This window comes from Jatropha curcas, chromosome 6 (genome assembly GCF_041381405.1).
Source record: "Jatropha curcas cultivar XTBG-Jc1 chromosome 6, XTBG_Jcur_1.0, whole genome shotgun sequence".
Taxonomy (NCBI): Eukaryota; Viridiplantae; Streptophyta; class Magnoliopsida; order Malpighiales; family Euphorbiaceae; genus Jatropha; species Jatropha curcas.
In genome coordinates this window covers 15,615,565-15,628,683 of record NC_143156.1, presented here as the reverse complement: position 1 = coordinate 15,628,683, position 13,119 = coordinate 15,615,565, and the positions used below count along the sequence as shown (strand labels likewise).

General features: G+C 41.9%; 1 pseudogene; it reads right to left on the bottom strand.

Moving 5' to 3' along the window:
* Positions 1 to 9,189: 9,189 nt before the first annotated feature.
* Positions 9,190 to 11,285, bottom strand: LOC149495607 (uncharacterized; annotated as a pseudogene).
* Positions 11,286 to 13,119: the final 1,834 nt, after the last annotated feature.

Genomic DNA, 13,119 nt, shown 5'->3' with positions numbered 1-13,119 from the left:
TCAATTCAATGGTGGCTGTTGTGCAACTCTTACAACAATATAAGTAACCTAAGCTAACCCTAATGTGGCCCAAATGGGCTTAATTAAATACAAGTCCAAGCTAACTACTTAAAACAATCCTGACTTAAACATTAACTAACTTAGGCTGGCCCTACTCTAGAAAATAAGCCCAACCAACCTTACACTTAATTAATTAAGTCCACTAAAAGAATTTAAACAAAATAGGGCAAATGGGCCGAAGGCCCTACACAACCCATACTTAAGCTCATAATAAGATAACAACCTCCTAAATTTGCCTAAGTATAGAATCATGTAAAATGCATCAAATGGCAGCCTCATTGCATGCCTCAAGCATCATAACAAGCTTTGGTGCTTCTTCAAGTTCAATCTCACATCTTGCATAATTATGATCTTGAAGCTCCAATGTGATTTGTTCTTGAGCAAATGCATTCAAGGCTGTTCGTAGCTTGGTTGCACGAGCTCTTGTGATTGGCCCCACGGGTAGAGCTAGAGGATCCTTCACCTTGCTTCCTTGATCTGTATCACCTCTCCCTCTGAGTCCTAATCCTTTTGATGATCTTTCTTTTAATGAAATTTCCTACTGTTTTCCTGATATACCTTCACCATGTAAAATTCCTACACCTAGTCTCTCCGACTCCTCATCTCTTATCTTATTCCCCTTATCATCTCCTGACCCTGAAGAATCCCTTCCTTCTTCACCTGATATAAGTTCTGTACAGTTTTCTCATCCTGTACCCTTAATTTCCATGCATGTCCTTCCTGATAAGTATGAGAAACCAGTTACAGTTACCGCTCTCTTTGACACTGGTTCACATTGCACCATGATCAATCCTGATGTGTTACCTGCTCATGCTTGGAAAAAGAAAATTCTCCATTTCTCAGCCGCTAATGGAAAAAAGTTCCAGACAACTATGATTACTAAGAAGAAAATTGGCCTTCAGTTCTTTCCTGATTGTATCATATGGACTCATGTCATTGGCTCCTATCTCTTTGGCCGTGATCTTCTGATTGGCTTTGATGTCTATCACCATGCTCAAAACCTCCAAATCCTACCCTCTGGCATCAAATACAAAAGACAGTTCAAACCATACACCAACGGTCCCAACCAGTTCTCTATAGCTGCTGTTCCCCTTGACTTTGCTCACCTCAAAGAATTATTCTCTCCATGTTGGGCAACGTCTCATCTCACCTTTAACCATCCCTCCCCTCTGTACAAAAATCCTGATTTCTTTGTCTCTCTTCCTTTTAAGCTCAATGAAGACATTAACCTAACAAAAGCTAGTCACCCTGGTTTGTCTCCCTCCGACTTAGCTTTAGCTAGAGCTGAATGTCAAGAACTACTCCAACAAGGTCTCATTGAACCTACTCAATCTCCATGGGCATGTCAAGCGTTTTATGTGAATAAACGCACAGAACAACTTCGAGGAAAAAAGAGACTTGTCATTGATTATAAACCACTGAATCATTTCCTTGCTGATGACAAGTTCCCTATTCCTAAGATTTCCTCTCCTAGTCCATCTTCAAAATGCCAAGTACTTTTCCAAGTTTGATCTGAAATCTGGTTTTTAGCAACTGGGCATTCTTCTTGAAGATAGATACAAGACTGCCTTCTGTATTCCTGATGCACAGTATCAATGGACTGTAATGCCTTTTGGTCTTAAAACTGCTCCTTCAATCTTTCAACGGGCTATGATCAGAATTTTTGAGCCCTTGCTCCACAGTTGCATCATTTATATTGATGATATCCTATTGTTCTCTGAAACTGCTAAGGCCCATGAAGATCTGTTGATCCAATTACATTCTCTGGTCCATTCCTATGGAGTTATGCTCTCAGAAAAGAAGTCCATTATGGGCAAATAGGAAATTAATTTCCTTGGACTCCACATTAAAGATGGTCAATACCAACCAGGCCCACATCTGGCCCAAGAATTGGCCCATTTTCCAGACTCCAACCTTTATAAAGTCCAAGTCCAACAATTCCTTGGGTTCATCAATTACATTAGGGACTTCATCCCTAACGCAGCCATATACACTAAGCCCTTGTCTTCCTTATTGAAAAAGACTCCTCCTCCTTGGACCCATGAACATACTGAGGCTGTCAAAGCTCTTAAACAGTTAGCCCAAAAGACTCCTGCCTTAACTATTCCTTCTGATGAGGCCTAGCTCATTTTACAAACAGATGCTAGTGACCTAGCATGGGGTGTTATTCTTCTTCAACGCAAAAATGGCAAAGAATCTCTCTGTAAATATGCTTCTGGCAAATTTAAAGATGCTGAGCTCCATTATCATTCCAATTACAAAGAGATCCTTGCAGTCAAATATGGAATCCAAAAATGTGAGTTCTTTCTGGCTTCCCGCCATTTCATTGTCCGCCTCGACAATTCCTCTTTTCCCAAGATCCTTGATTTCAAAGGCAAGAATCTTCCTAATAAACAGTTGCTCAGGTTAAAAGAATGGTTTTCCCACTATGACTTTGAAGTATAGCACATAAAAGGCAAAACCAATCTTATCCCTGACTTCTTGTCACGAGTCTCTAAACCTGTCACTCCTGTCTCATCCATTATCAAGATCACTTATCCTTTTGTTGGCATGGCTTACTTTTTACATGATACACCTCACCCTCAAATGCCACAAGGCCTCTCATCTCAAGAACGTGACATGTGGATTTACAGAAAAATAATTGAGCTCTATCCTCAAGTACTTCCACATCCCAATGATTTCACTGCTTTTGTTCCTTGGAAACTGTTCCCCACTGTCAATGAGTCATTCCCTCACACAGATAATGAGTTCTGGTACCTTTGGTGTCTTACCACCCTCTATCACCTTCCTGTAGAGATTCCACTTCTCCCAACTCTTTGGTTTTTACACAGAGAAGAAAACCATCGTCATCCTCTCTGGCAATTCTTCCTACTATTTGACAATATTGCTTCATGGCAATACGAACTCAGAGCTTGGATTCATAAAAATAATCTGTTCACTCACCCTGATTTCAATAAAGCTAAGAAATACATGGCCATCCTATTCCTCAGAAGACAATATGATTCAGCTGGCACTGTTGTCACCACTGTCTCACATTGGAAGAATCTCCCTTGTCGTTTTGAAGCATCCTCTTTGACCTTTCAACATGCACTGTTTGTCATAGCCCTCCCCTTGGTAAGTATTGTCCGCTTTGGGGCGTTACGTATCGCCGTCCCCCTCACGATTTTGTCCCCTCAGGCAGGCTTTGCAACCCACCCAAAAGGCGCCTACCAAGTTGAGGAACCACCCCTCTTGTGTATAGGACCGGCCCCTCGTACTTAACCGATGTGGGATTTGCCTAAGGTGTCACATACACCCCCCCTTAGGGACTCAGCGTCCTCGCTGAGGTTTGCCCCACCACCGGCCAGAGGAACGAGGGTCGGCTCTGATACCAATTGTCATAGCCCTCCCCTTGGTAAGTATTGTCCGCTTTGGGGCGTTACGTATCGCCGTCCCCCACACGGTTTTGTCCCCTCAGGCAGGCTTTGCAACCCACCCAAAAGGCGCCTACCAAGTTGAGGAACCACCCCTCTTATGTATAGGACCGGCCCCTCGTACTTAACCGATGTGGGATTTGCCTAAGGTGTCACACTGTTAGTCCATGCCAATACACTTAATAATTCCACAGACATGACTACTCCCATGGTTAGCATGCATCGACATGACACAGACCCTAGAAAAATATTTTCCTATGCCGACCTGACACCTGGACCCTCAACTGACCCTGGACCATCAACTGGACCACCTGGCCCCCTTCGCTCCGAGTTTCAAGATTCTCAATTACCTGACACTCCAATGACCTCACAACAGATTGAAGCACTCCTTCCAAGAAGATCACCACGAATCCAACAGATGCACTCTCAACATTACTCTCAACCTGGTCCCTCCAGCCATGATGAATCTGATTATGATCCTGTAGACGATCATAACACGTGGATTGCTGGTAATCTCAAACGAGCACGCTGGACCTATGATCACACTCCTTCTGATGACTCAGATGAAGACTGATCAGAACATGAACCCATCAAGAAAAGTCCCTGGGTCTAAAAGAGGATAGTGATGCGTCCCATCCTTGTCCCCTTTCACTTTTGTAATAATGGTGATGTGTTTGTCTTTTCCTTTTGTCTTGTTGTAATAATGTGTGTGAAAGAATATGTGTCACTATCGTGGGCCCTCTCCACATTATTTTATGTCTAGGATAAGATTCCTTTGCATTATTAGGTTTGAGGATAAGATTGCCACATGGCTTGTCATGATTGGCTCTCTAAATTACTTAAGATAAGAATAGATAAGGATGCCACATGGGATCTTCTCATTGGCTCTTTAGATTTCTTAGGATAATGTCACGATTGGCTCTCTAAATTACCTAAGATAAGAATAGATAAGGATGCCACATGGGATCTTCTCATTGGCTCTTTAGATTTCTTAGGATAAGGCTCTTGGCCAATAATATATGTAAGCTCTCTTCATTGTACAATATAAGAAAACTTTCATAAATATAATCTAGTTTGTTTTCTCTCAATGGCTTTCTAAATCTTCTCCTTTCTCCTTTCTGAAAATAGTTGCTGTGCTAAGTAGTTTTCTCCATTAATGTAAAGATCCTAGTCTCCGATCTGTACCCCTGTATGTTATTCTGGTTCAGTGTTCTAAAGACCTTGAAAGGCCTGTTGAAGCCGTGGAAGGCGTGTTGTGGCTATTCGGTTGCGAACTGCTGAACGGAATACCATGTCGGTGGACATGTTGAGTGGGAACATGAATTGGTTAGCACGCCCGTGCTAGATGGCACACCCCAGGCCGTGCCCTCGTCTGACTTGCTGAGGAAAACAACTACCTTGAAGCACCCCCGTGCCAAATAGCACACCCAGGCCGTGCTTCCCTCTGACTCTGAAGCACCCCCATGCCAAATAGCACACCCTGGCCGTGCTTCCCTCTGACTCTCACGAGGGAACTCCTACATTGAAGCACGCCCGTGCCAAATAGCACACCCGTGCCAAATAGCACACCCAGGCCGTGCTTGTCCCTGCCTCTCATTAAGTTAGTTAGCTTATTTTGAGTTTTTGCTTTGTTAATGGGTTGGGCCTCCAATATTTCGGCCCCCCTTGATTAATTAGCCTTATTTTGTTTAGATTTAGTCAATCTTTAGTAGATTTGGATTAGATATCCAAATCCTTAAGTTGTTATGATTTTATTAGTCTTATCCTTAGTTGGTTTAGATTTGCTAAATCCTACTCCTTAGCTAACTCTAAATCCTTTAAGGATCTGGACCTCTTAGATTAGTATAAATAGCTTGTTATTTTGTAATTATTCAACAATTATTCAATGAATTAAAGACTACTTCTTCATGCTTAGGCGTGTTCATGTTTTTAGAGAGTGTGAGATTGCATTCTTCTAATTGCATCAAGAATCAAGGTAAACTTATCAATTCTTTGTGGCGTTTATCTTATTCTTTTACTCTATTATTGGTGTTCTTGCTTCTTTAAGCTTTGGGTGCCATAGAGGGGAATTTATTCTAGATCTTTGATCTCTTCCAAAACTTGTCATTGAGTTCATGAAATTTATTTTCATTGGGTTCCACGTCAGTTGGGAGAAGTGGAATTTCTACAGGAAGGTGATAGAGGGTGTTAAGACACCAAAGGTACCAGAACTCATTATCTGTGTGAGAGAATGACTCATTGACAGTGGGGAACAGTTTCCAAGGAACAGGAGCAGTGAAATCATTGGGATGTGGAAGTACTTGAGGATAGAGTTCAATTATTTTTCTGTAAATCCACATGTCACGTTCTTGAGATGAGAGACCTCGTGGCATTTGTGGATGAGTTGTGTCTTGTAAAAAGTAAGCCATGCCAACAAAAGGATAAGTGATCTTGATAATGGAGGAGACAGAAGTGACAGGTTTAGAGACACGTGACAAGAAGTCAGGGATAAGATTGGTTTTGCCTTTTATGTGCTGTACTTCAAAGTCATAGCGGGAAAACCATTCTTTTAACCTGAGCAACTGTTTATCAGGAAGATTCTTGCCTTTGAAATCAAGGATCTTGGGAAAAGAGGAATTGTCGAGGCGGACAATGAAATGGCGGGAAGCCAGAAAGAATTCACATTTCTGAATTCCATATTTGACTGCAAGGATCTCTTTGTAATTGGAATGATAATGGAGCTCAGCATCTTTAAATTTTCCAGAAGCATATTTACAGAGAGATTCTTTGCCATTTTTGCGTTGAAGAAGAATAGCACCCCATGCTAGGTCACTAGCATCTGTTTGTAAAATGAGCTGGGCCTCATCAGATGGAATGGTTAAAGAGGGAGTCTTTTGGGCTAACCTTTTAAGAGCTTTGACGGCCTCAGTATGTTCATGGGTCCAAGGAGGAGGAGTCTTTTTCAATAAGGAAGACAACGGCTTAGTGTATATGGCGGCGTTAGGGATGAAGTCCCTAATGTAATTGATGAACCCAAGGAATTGTTGGACTTGGACTTTGGAAAGGTTGGAGTCTGGAAAGTGGCCCAATTCTTGGGCCGGAAGTGGGCCTGGTTGGTATTGACCATCTTTGATTTGGAGTCCAAGGAAATCAATTTCATGTTTGCCAATAATGGATTTCTTCTCGGAGAGCATAACTCCATAGGAATGGACCAGAGAATGGAATTGGATCAACAGATCTTCATGGGCCTTAGCAGTTTCAGAGAACAGTAGAATATCATCAATGTAGATGATGCAACTGTGGAGTAAAGGTTCGAAAATTCTGATCATGGCCCTTTGGAAAATTGAAGGAGCGGTTTTGAGACCAAAAGGCATAACAGTCCATTGATACTGTGCATCAGGAATACAGAAGGCAGTCTTGTATCTATCTTCAAGGCGAATTCCCAGTTGCCAAAAACCAGATTTAAGATCAAACTTTGAGAAGAACTTGGCATTTTGAAGATGGACCAGGAGAGAGGAAATCTTGGGAATAGGAAACTTGTCATCAGCAAGGAAATGATTCAGGGGTTTATAATCAATAACAAGTCTCTTTTTTCCTCGAATTTGTTCTGTGCGTTTATTAACATAGAATGCTTGACATGCCCATGGAGAGGTAGTGGGTTCAATGAGACCTTGTTGGAGCAGTTCTTGACATTCAGCTCTAGCTAAAGCTAAGTCGGAGGGAGACATACCAGGGTGATTAGCTTTTGTAGGGTTAATGTCTTCATTGAGCTTAAAAGGAAGAGAGACAAAGAAATTATAGGCCAACAGGGAGTAAACAATTCTTTGATGTGAGCAAAGTCAAGGGGAACAGTAGCTATAGAGAACTGGTTAGGATTGTTAGTGTATGGTTTAAACTGTCTTTTGTATTTGATGCCAGAGGGTAGGATTTGGAGGTTTTGAGCATGGTGATAGACATCAAAGCCAATCAGAAGATCACGGCCAAAGAGATAGGAGCCAATGACATGAGTCCATATGATACAATCAGGAAAGAACTGAAGGCCAATTTTCTTCTTAGTAATCATAGTTGTCTGGAACTTTTTTCCATCAGCGGCTGAGAAATGAAGGATCTTCTTTTTCCAGGCATGAGCAGGTAGCACATCAGGATTAATCATTGTGCAATGTGAACCAGTGTCAAAGAAAGCAGTAACTGTAACAGGTTTCTCATACTTATCGGGAAGGACGTGCATTGAAATTAAGGGCACAGGATGAGAAAATTGAACTGAACTTATATCAGGTGAGGAAGGTAGGGACTCGTCAGGTTCAGGAGATGATAAGGGGAATAAGATAAGAGATGAGGAGTCTGAGAGACTAGGAGATGAGACAGGGGTAGAAATTTTACATGGAGAAGGTATATCAGGAAAACAGTAGGAAATTTCATTGAAAGAAAGATCATCAAAAGGATTAGGACTTAGAGGGAGAGGTGACAAAGGACAAGAGATGAAGTCTGGAGATTCAGGACAATCAAAGTCTGGAGGTTCCTGTTTAATAGTGATAGGAGGACCAATAGTGAGGACAGGAGCCATGTCATCAGAATCTGTGTCTGAATTTGAATCTGAATCTGAGTAAGGCAGAGCAAATAGAGTTGCTGGGGAAGCTGAATCTTCTTCAGAGAACAGAGATTCCAAATCATGATCTGAATCATAATCAGGACAAGAAACTTTAAGTTGGTGAAGAAGAGCAATAGTCTGTTTGGGCTTCTTAGGACAATTCTTTGCATAATGGCCCTTTTTGCCACAGATATAACATCTGTCAGACTTTTGACGAGACTTTGACTTCTGTTTAAACCAACGCATCTTTCTGAAGCGGTGCTTCTTCTTTCGAGGGAAGAACATGGACTTCTTTGAATGTTTAGAATGTTTAGAACGGTGAGGATGACATTCACAGGAAGTATCTTGGCACTTGGTTGGGAATGGTTGAGAGCAAGCAGTCTTTAATAGCTTGTCACCTTTGGCAATCTTTTTGAATAGTCGTTGTTGTTCACACATGCGATCAACAGCAGTCAAAGTAAACTGCCAGATTTCACCAAGTTTGAGGTTAGCAATATTGGTGCCACACATTCGTTGTACTTCAGGTTGAATGAGTTGAGGAAGAGAAGCAATGAATGTGAGTTTCAAGTTGTCATCTTTAAATCCACCAATCTCATGATAAAGATGATTCATCCGTTGATAATGACGTTCCAAGTCACGGAACTTAAGGGAACAACACTTGCGGTCAAAGAACTCTTGTTTGCGCTGTTGAAAGATCAACTGATAGTTACCAAGAAACTGAGTGTGAATAGTAACAAGAGCAGCACTAATACTTTCGCTTGCCAGAAATTGCTTTTGTTGATATTCAGAAAGACCACTAAAGAACCATTCTCTGAGAGATCCAGTAAAACGGGAAGAGAATTCAGCAATAACCTTTTTCAGACTTGTATGTGGAAAAGTCATTTGTGTATCAAGCCAGGCATTAAACTCAAGAATGCGACTGCGCCATTTACTGGGAGGAACATCATCAAACGTAAACCAAGGGCCAGAAGTAGGACGAGGAGGAACTGGTTGATCTTGAGGGAGATCAAAAGGTGCATCATCAAAATGATCATCTGGATGTTCAACTTTTGGTTCCATCGGTGGGTCATTCATAAGAACTTGTGGAAGAAAAAGGGAAGAAGAGGATGAAGAAGCTAAGAGAGAGTCTTCCACATCACTAGATGAACCTTAAGCTGGTGTTGCCATAAACTGTTGAAAGGCAGGACCTTTGTCTTTGGGTTCTGTGGGAGGTACATAACTGGTTTGGGAAGAAGTGGTAGAAGGTAAAGAAGATGAGGAAGGTCGTCTTCGAGGTTTGGGAGGTTCCCTAGGTATAAGATCAGCCATTGAAGGGAACATTTTTATAGGAGCTGGAGAGGGAGTGAACAGTGGTGGAGGTAATGCATAATCAAAGGGGTAAGAAGGTGGAGGAACAGGAGGCTGTAAGATTTTATCTCGTTCAATTTCTTCAACTTGTCTTCGAAGCTGGCGAATTTCTCGTTCTTTTGCATCAAACAAAGGAGAGGAAGGATTAGTCTCAATGAGAAAGTTAAGTTCTTTATCAAGCTTAGAAATCCTTCGTAAAAGATCATCATGCATTTGTTGAGCTTCTTGGCGGAAGGAAGACATAGTAGAAGTTAAGTGATCATTCTTTTGCAAAGCATGATTCAGCTTGCCATCAATTTGTTTGAGATACTTATTTTGGACAACAGCATTAGAAGTCTGCTAGTTGAGGACTTCTTCAGAAGGTGATAAGGGCTGTAGATTGCCAGTAGAGTGGACAACAGTTTGTCGGACATATGGACTAGCTGTTACTCTTGCAGTGGACTCACGGACTGTTTCAAGTGGAGGAAAGTCTTCAGGTTGCAGCATGCAACAAGACAAAGGAGCTGCTGGAGCAGAGGGAGTCTGATATGCTTCCAAAGAGCAAGAACAAATAGTAGGAGGTGGAGGACACTGGAGGAGTCCTTCTTCAGCAAGAATCTCAAAACAACGTTTGAGGTAGTGATCTTCAGTCATGGGTTTATTTTTGGCTTTAGGAAGGCCAACCCATGGGGGAGGAGCGTCATCATCATCAAAAGGACGCTTTCGAGCAGAAGGGCGGCAAGACTGAGTCTTCCGGAGGAGAGGTTGTGATTCCAGTTTGGTGGTAGTGACTTCAGCATCTTCAAGCCAACCATCATCTTCATATTTACAAGGATAGTCAGGGTCACACATGTGGGGATTAGCATCCCAAAGGAAGTGACCATCATTCTTTGCAGCATAGATCTCCTTGTCAGTATGGGCAAAACTATGGATGGGAGCATGTTTGAGAGGTTTGCTCTTAACTGGTTGGATCATGGAGACAGAGTGTCTCGGTTCTGAACTGGATGGGAGAAATGAAATTCGAACGGATTTATCCAGTTGGCGAACAAAGATGGGATCCTGTTGTTGAACAGGTTGAGGGAGTTGATGAAGCTTTTCATAGTTGGTAATCCAGGCAGAGGGGATGAGCTTTTCAAGCTCTTCTCGAGGCAGTTGCCTAGGAGTTTGGACAATAGTGGGAGTGGGACCACCATCAGCAAAGATGTACAAAGCATCACTGTGGGAGATTCCAGGTGTAGGTTGATAGCATGATCTTGAAGGCGGTAGACAATCTGGTGGTGTAAAGTAGTTGAGATGGTTTCAAGGACTTGGTCTGCACCTGTAATTTGAACTTGAACCTTCAGGGCAGTACTTAGGTGTGGATCTTCAAGAGACATGTTAAAGTTGGGGAAGAAAGTGAGGACTACGCTACCAACGTTGAGGGTAGTAGCAATAGTACCAATAACAGCATGCTCATATTGAAGATAACGGGTGTCTAGAAGAGACAGGCGAGCAGTGACAGGTAAGCCTTGTCGGCCATGGTAAGAAAGGACAAGACGGATGGCTCCAAAGTGGAGGTGAGTATATTTTTGCTTTTTCCATTGAGAGATGAACTGTTCCGGAATCTCTAAAGTAACATATTGTTCTGCAGGGGTAGATGACAAAACACACTGAGAAAGAGAAGAGGATTGAACATACTCTTTAATATTAACAGAGGGACGGCTAATAATTTGACGGAGATGACGAGACAGAGACGGACTATGTTTAAACACAGCATAAGGGTTGAGAATAGGGACAAGGGAATTATGGATCTGAGCGGACTCAGGGATATGGGATATTTCAACAAGGTTATCTATTTTATCAGTAAGGTACTGTTTACAAGTAGGAGGGAGTTGTAAAGAAGAGGTTTGGACAATAGGATTGTTGGTTACTGTTTCCATGAGTACTGTAGATCTCCTTCTTCAAATAGTTACTGTAGCAAAGTGGTTTTCAGTAATTAAGGCTCTGATACCAGGAGCCGAGAGCTGTCCACCGGCATGGTATTCCATTCAGCAGTTCGCAACCGAATAGCCACAACACGCCTTCCACGGCTTCAACAGGCCTTTCAAGGTCTTTAGAACACTGAACTAGAATAACATACAGGGGTACAAATCGGAGACTAGGATCTTTGCATTAATGGAGAAAACTACTTAGCACAGCAACTATTTTCAGAAAGGAGAAAGGAGAAGATTTAGAAAGCCATTGAGAGAAAACACACTAGATTATATTTATGAAAGTTTTCTTATATCTTACAATGAAGAGAGCTTACATATTTATAGGCCAAGAGCCTTATCCTAAGAAATCTAAAGAGCCAATGAGAAGATCCCATGTGGCATCCTTATCTATTCTTATCTTAAGTAATCTAGAGAGCCAATCGTGACAAGCCACGTGGCAATCTTATCCTCAAACCTAATAATGCAAAGGAATCTTATCCTAGACATAATAATGTGGGGAGGGCCCACGATAGTGACACACATATTCTTACACATACATTATTGCAACAAGACAAAAGGAAAAGACAAACACATCACCATTATTACAAAAGTGAAAGGGGACAATGATGGGACGCATCACTATCCACTTTTAGACCCAGGGACTTTTGTTGATGGGTTCATGTTCAGACCAGTCTTCATCTGAGTCATCAGAAGGAGTGTGATCATAGGTCCAACGTGGTCTTTTGGTATTACCAGCAATCCACGTGTTATGATCATCTTCAGGGTCATAATCAAGAACATCATCAAGATCAGGAGGAGGACATTGAGAGTGCATCTGTTGAATTCGTGGTGATCTTCTTGGAAGGAGTGCGTCAATCTGTTGTGAAGTCATTGGAGTGTCAGGTAATTGAGAATCTTGAAACTCTGAGCCAAGAGGGCCAGGTGGTCCAGTTGATGGTCCAGGGTCAGTTGAGGGTCCAGGTGTCAGGTCGGCATAGGAAAATATTTTTCTTGGGTCTGTGTCAAGTCAGTGCATGCTAACCATGGGAGTAGTTGACGCGGAACCCAATGAAAATAAATTTCATGAACTCAATGACAAGTTTTGGAAGAGATCAAAGATCTAGAATAAATTCCCCTCTATGGCACCCAAAGCTTAAAGAAGCAAGAACACCAATAATAGAGTAAAAGAATAAGATAAACGCCACAATGAATTGATAAGTTTACCTTGATTCTTGATGCAATCTCACACTCTCTAAAAACATGAACACGCCTAAGCATGAAGAAGTAGTCTTTAATTCATTGATTAATTGTTGAATAATTACAAAATAACAAGCTATTTATACTAATCTAAGAGGTCCAGATCCTTAAAGGATTTAGAGTTAGCTAAGAGTAGGATTTAGCAAATCTAATCCAACTAAGGATAAGACTAATAAAATCATAACAACTTAAGGATTTGGATATCTAATCCAAATCTACTAAAGATTGACTAAATCTAAACAAAATAAGGCTAATTAATCAAGGGGGGCCGAAATATTGGAGGCCCAACCCATTAACAAAGCAAAAACTCAAAATAAGCTAACTAACTTAATGAGAGGCAGGGACAAGCACGGCCTGGGTGTGCTATTTGGCACGGGCGTGCTTCAATGTAGGAGTTCCCTCGTGAGAGTCAGAGGGAAGCACGGCCAGGGTGTGCTATTTGGCACGGGGGTGCTTCAAGGTAGTTGTTTTCCTCAGCAAGTCAGACGAGGGCACGGCCTGGGGTGTGCCATCTAGCACGGGCGTGCTAACTAATTCATGTTCC